This window comes from Cryptomeria japonica, chromosome 8, assembly GCF_030272615.1.
Source record: "Cryptomeria japonica chromosome 8, Sugi_1.0, whole genome shotgun sequence".
Classification (NCBI taxonomy): Eukaryota; Viridiplantae; Streptophyta; class Pinopsida; order Cupressales; family Cupressaceae; genus Cryptomeria; species Cryptomeria japonica.
Window position 1 is genome coordinate 127,219,784 of NC_081412.1, and position 6,778 is coordinate 127,226,561.

The window sequence follows — 6,778 nt, forward strand, 5'->3', positions numbered from 1 at the left end:
TACGTTAGTTAGCGGCGGAGGGTTTCATATGACTGGCAGGTTCACCTGCCAGCTCTTCTTCAGCATCCTCACGTGGCCTTCTTACTGTTAGGTAAGAAGACGGCTTGTTGGAACCAAAAAAAAAAAACAGCTTTCATTTTAATAAATGCCAATCCAGAAAGTAAACCAGAATTATTTACCTACCATATGCTTAGCCCACTTTAACCTAAACTTCACCCAAGCCTTTGACCATTTTTAAACGACTGTCAGATGGCACAGTTCGCTACGCCTGTAATTTTCAACGTGCAGAGTTATGGGCAAAGCCATGATCAGAATTTTCTTTTCCATTGGATTTGACAAACATCTGTCAAATTAAAAAAGGTTTAAAGAATATTCATTTTAACTTTTCGAGATTAGAATATATAGAAGAGTTTTTCATTAACATTTTGGATCGCATTCTATGATTTATTATCATATCAGTTGAGTTTTTTTTTTGTTAATCTAGTCTTGATGATAGATTATTTTTGTACTTTCTTTTATTGGAATATTTCAAGATTAGAATATGTTAACGTTTTGGATCACGTTTCATAATCCATTGTCATATCAATTGAGTTCTCTTTTCTTGTTATCTCATCTTGATTATAGATCTTTTTTTAGTTTTTTTAATTGGAGTATTTTGAAATTAGATTATGTAGAAGAGTTTTTCATTAACGCTTTGGATCACGTTTCATAATCTATCGTTATGTTAGTTGAGTTCTCTTTTCTTGTCATCTCATCTTGATTATAGATCATGGAATTAAAGGCCATCCACAATCTGTAAAATTTGGAAGAGTTGTTTCTTGATTAGATTGTGTGCTAGTTTTCGCATCAACATTTCAGATTGATCATATTCTGTGATTTACCATGAAGATTATTGAGCTAATATATTGATAACTTTGTTTCTTATAAATTTTATAAAAACAAAGTTATCAATATTAGTTGAATTAGTTTTTCTTGTTATCTCATCTTGATGATAGATCATGGAATTAAAGACATCAAGTTTCCACAATCCATGAAATTTGGAAGAGTTATTTGAGGATTAGATTGTGTGCTAGTTTTTGCATCAACATTTCGGATCACACTATGTGATAGTTTTTGCATCAACATTTTGGATCACACTCTGTGATCTATCGTGAGGATTATTAAACGTTTTGGATCCAATTTTAGTATACATCATCATATTAGTTGAGTTCTCTTTTCTTGTTACCTCGTCTTGATTATTGATCATGGAATTAAAGACAGCTTCCACAATCCATGAAATTTGGATGAGCTATTTTTGGATTAGATTGTGTGCTAGTTTTTGCATCAACGTTTTGGATCACACTCAATGATCCATCATAAGAATCATTGAACGTTTTGATTACATTCCATGATCCATCATGATATTAGTTAAGTTCTCTTGTTTTCTCATCTTGATGATAGATCATGGAATTAAAGAGATCAAGTTTTCATGATCCATGAAATTTGGAAGAGCCATTTCTGGATTAGATTGTGTGCTAGTTTTTGCATCAACATTTCGGAACACATTGAGTGATCCGTCAAAAGAATCATAGAACGTTTTGGATCACATTCCATGATCCATTATCATATTAGTTGAGTTATGGTCAAAGCCATGATCAGAAGTTTCTTTTCAATTGGATTTGACAAACATATGTCAAATTAAAAAAGGTTTGAAGAATATTCATTTTTAATTTTCTAGATTAGAATATATAAAAGCGTTCTTCATTAATGTTTTGGATCACCTTCTATAATCCATTATCATATCAGTCAAGTTTTTTTTTTTAATCTCGTCTTGATGATAGATCAATTTTCTACTTTTTTATATTGGAATATTTCAAGATTAGAATATTTTAACATTTTGGATCACATTTCATAATCCATTATCATATCAGTTGAGTTCTCTTTTCTTGTTATCTCATCTTGATGATAGATCATGGAATTAGAGACATCAAGTTTCCACAATGAATGAAATTTGGAAGAGTTATTTCAAGATTAGAATGTGTGCTAGCTTTTGCATCAACTTTTTGGATCACACTCCGTGATTGTTTTTGCATCAGTGTTTCAGATAACACTCGATGATCTATCATGAGGATTATTGAACGTTTTGGATCCAATTTCAAGATACGTCATCACATTAGTAGTTGAGTTCTCTTTTCTTGTTACCTCATCTTGATTATTGATCATGGAATTAAAAACAATTTCCACAATCCATGAAATTTGGATGAGCTATTTTTGGATTAGATTGTGTGCTAGTTTTTGCATCAACATTTTGGATCACACTCAGTGATCCATCATAAGAATCATTGAACGTTTTGGATTACATTCCATGATCCATCATCATATTAGTTAAGTTCTCTTGTTTTTTCATCTTGATGATAGATCTGGAATTAAAGAGATCAAGTTTCCACGATCCATGAAATTTGGAAGAGCTATTTCTGGATTAGATTGCGTGCTAGTTTTTGCATCAACATTTCGGAACACACTGAGTGATCCATCATAAGAATCATCAAACGTTTTGGATCACATTCCATGATCCATTGTCATATTAGTTGAGTTCTCTTTTCTTCTTATCTGGTCTTGATGATAGATCATGGAATTAAAGACATCAAGTTTCCACAATCTATGAAATTTGGAAGAGTTATTTCTGGATTAGATTTTGTGCTAGTTTTTACATCAATGTTTCGGATCACACTCTGTGATCCTCTGTGATCCATAATAGGATTAGATTGTGTTAGTTTTTGCATCAATGTTTCGGATCACTAGACTATGTGTTAGTTTTTCAATCAACGTTTCAGATCGCACTCTATGATCCAAAACAGTGATTAGAAAACTAACACATAATCTAGAATCCAAAAATAAGTCTTTCAAATCATAAAATAAAATCCAAACAGTAAAAATAAAAACTTATCATCAAATTAACAAATCGAATAAAAAATTTATATATAATCTAAGATTTAATCCCTATAAACTCTCCTAGCCCAGCTGTTGACTTTGATAAGTTGAATTAATGATAATTGTTTACTGTTTACTAAGCAACTGAAATGCGAGATTAGACTTTATGTAGCTTTCCACAGAAAGCAGGTGAAGATAACAGTTGAACTAAATAAAAAACTATTGGTTTCTTCACAGAAAATGGGATAGTGAATACTTGTTAAATCAAAGCTTCTAGTTGGATTTGAAAGATGCTCCCTGGGATTTGAACTGTTGACGTAATTAAATTATGGGACACATTACTACTAAAATGTGCCCTGCACGCAAAGGGCTCAGGGAACCAATCAGGTAAGCAGAGCCTTTTTCAGATTACCAATAACAAAATTTATTCCAAATTACGTGTCTTGTGCTTTGTGCTGTTAAAATCTTTTTCTATTTTTAAAATAAATGACAATTATACAAGTTAATGATTGTACAAGTTGCAAAACATGAACGGTGCAGATTCAATCCATAGAGCTCGGAGTGTATGAACAATGTTTTGACATTTTTATTTTTGCAACTTTTGGCAATTCCTTTTTCCCTATGTTTTGGGACCCACATACCCAATATTATTTTTTTTACCTTACATTAAGAATTTTTGTCTTTGAAAAAAAAATTATAATTTATATATGTATTTGTTGGTCAAAGGGTTTTGGGTTTGTTGGGAAAGTTGAATGGTTTGTTTGTTAGTATGAGATTTATGACATCATGAAATGTGAGGTTGAGGTAGTATGGGCGATTTTAGCTATTTTCATGAAATGTGAGGTTGAGGTAGTACAGGCCATTTTGACTATTTTCATGAAATGGATAACCTTAGTCTTTTATATACCCTTTAGACCTCTAATCATAGTCAAAAACAAATTTGAACTTATGCTTTGTCCCCAATATCAATCAATTGTAAAAGCGATATGAGATTTAAATAAAACTCTTCATCAAAAATTATTATTGTTTTGCTTTGCATTATGATATTATTGATTCTATCACACAAGTTATTTTAAGACATATTTGGAAGGCCAGGTGTACTGTCATGTTCTCAAGCAATTGTTTTTAACAAGTTGGTATTCTAATGCTTTACTCTAACATAGTCTTTTACGTTTTTTTTTGTTTTCACATCTTCAAGATTTGAAAATCAACTCCAACAAAGTCAAAATCAAGCCAATCAGCTTTACAACTGCCGCATTATGGATTTATGTAAAGTGTTGTAACACAACTATATTTGTCATGTTTCATCTGTGCATTGTCATTTGTTGGCCCTTTGTAATCTTTATTAGTATGTGATGTAATTCTCTTTTCAGTGGTTGGTTGTTTCTATTGCTATTTGATGTCCATTGTAAAAAAAAAAGGTTGTTTCTATTGCTATTTGATGTCCATTGTAAAAAAAAAATTAACTTATAATGTATTCTCTTTCAACTATTTGTCGTCGTTATTCTTTGACTCTTTCTTTAACTCTATATAAAAAATTGTGTACTTATATTAAATATTTAATATCTTGTCAATGTTTTAGTTAATATTTAATATTTTAAATTCACCATGTTTTAAATGAAAATTAATATATAATGATATTGTTATTTAGAGTTAATGAGACTTCTTTAATATTGTAATGGTGAAAATTATATATCCTTGTCATTTTTTCCTTTATGTTTTGGGTTCACAATAACTACTTTGTCTTTTTTGCATTTATTAATGTGTAACATAGTATATTTTGTGTGGAAGTTGGCATATAACTATGTCTTAATCCCGTCTTTGCCATCATTCATCTAAAGAATCTAGATTTGGTATATACATCTAGTTGTTCATTATCTTGTTCAAATGTGTGGATGTAAGAGTGGTCTAGATCAAATCTACAACCATGGAACTAGGCCATGAATATTTAAATATAAAATTCTTAATTTTGACTCGTGATTCCCTCTTTTATTAGCAAATGAAACCACGATAGTATGACCCACTATTCAATATTTTTGGGTCAGCAAAACTGACATTTTCTATCTAACATATTGTGTATTGCATCTAACTAATGGTTAAGAATTCAAGGATGAAGTAAAGTAATGTCTCTTCTGTGTAGATTCAATTTATAATTTAATTAAATAAAAATAAAAGATTTTATTTTACATTTTTTAATATTTTTTCTATTGTTTTTTATTACGGTAAAAGTAGGTTTTGAAGGGACCCAAAACCCTTTACAAAAAGATTACAAAAGATGTATCATAGAACACCCAACAAAAGACTGGCCAACCAAAAAACACCATAGAGCTGAGAGACAACAGATACAACAAAGAAACACCCCAACCCGACCAGACAGCAAAAAGCCAGCAGACCGCCAGCAAAGAAACAGAGAAACAAACAAAAAACTTAACCCAGATTCTTCAAAGTTTCAGCAATTTTGACCTCGAGCTAATTCATAGTTTTAGTAGCATCCTTCAGGTCCATGATGTCCTGAGGCACACCTAAAAATTTCTTCTTCATACTTGCTCTTGTGTGTTTGCTAGGGGCACCAGAGTCTTCAAGCCCAACAACGATATCCTTATCCAAATCTACAACATTCTTCTCCATGTGAATCTTTTCCAGTTTAGCAACCATAGTGGACATATTATTCACAGTAACTTTGACAATACTATGGCTACTCTTCATGATGTTACAGAGGGTGGATTCACACCTGCTAAGCCTCTCCTCAGTGTAAGAGAATTTCTTGTCATAGTTTTCCTTAATTTTTTGGGTAGGTTCCATATTTTTGCCCAAACAATCAGCCATAACCTTTTTTTCACTCTCGGCCCAGAGAGCACCAGTCACAAACCCTTCAAGAACCTCCTTCCTAGCATCCATAGTTTGAACATCATCAACCTTCTGCATCTTATCCCCTACATCCATATTGACTTGAACAACATTCAACTTGGAGGAGAAAGACCGTTGTTTAAGATTGATATTCTTGATTTCAAAAAAGACCCACCTGAAAAGTCGAAAGACCTCCAACGAACTGTTCTTGGCAATATTCAACACATCAAATGGGATTTCCTGTTTAGGGTGAAAATCTTAAGAAACAAAATCAACAGAGTCCTAAGAATTGCGCCATGTCCCAAGGGACAAAGAAGAAGCCTCAGTATGCGGAGGCTGAACAAGAGAATCCTGCTCATGGGAGCTATCTGAAACAACAAAAGTAGCCTTTTTACCCCTCCTCTTCAGACATTTACTAGATCCCTCGCCACCAATATCAGGGGATTTAACATCTTTACTAGCACCAAAGGCAACCAGCTTAATATCTTTCTTAGCCTTTTTGTTAGGAGGGGGGAGAAATCCCCATCATCATTATCAGTCCCCCAACCCTCAGAATCCGACTCTCCACTATCAACCTCATCTTCCACAGAAATGGAATGGGGTTTACTAGGATTCTCAGATGCCCTTGCTTTGAAGTGCTCATAGATGAGCACAATTAACCCTTGTTGCAGCACCAGGTTAATATAAGGGTTCTCCTTATAATCATAAATACTGGAACTCAAAGAAGGCAACAAAAAGAATGGGAAAGAAATTTTATCATTGTGGCAAAAATGGTTCAACAACACAAAATGATACCCATAAATTTTAGTGAACCTCTCGTCCAAGGTAAAGAACTCCATAATTGCCCTCAAAAGCTCCCTCCATATCAACTTAATTTGATGAGGCTCAAAGTGGGTTTTATTTACCTTGACCAGCGTGGCTTTCTCCTTGTCCTTCTTCAAGAATTTCTTGACAACAACATCTGAAACCTTCCTGTCTCTGTGGAATTTAATCCCCTCTAGGGATAGACCTGACACTTCCG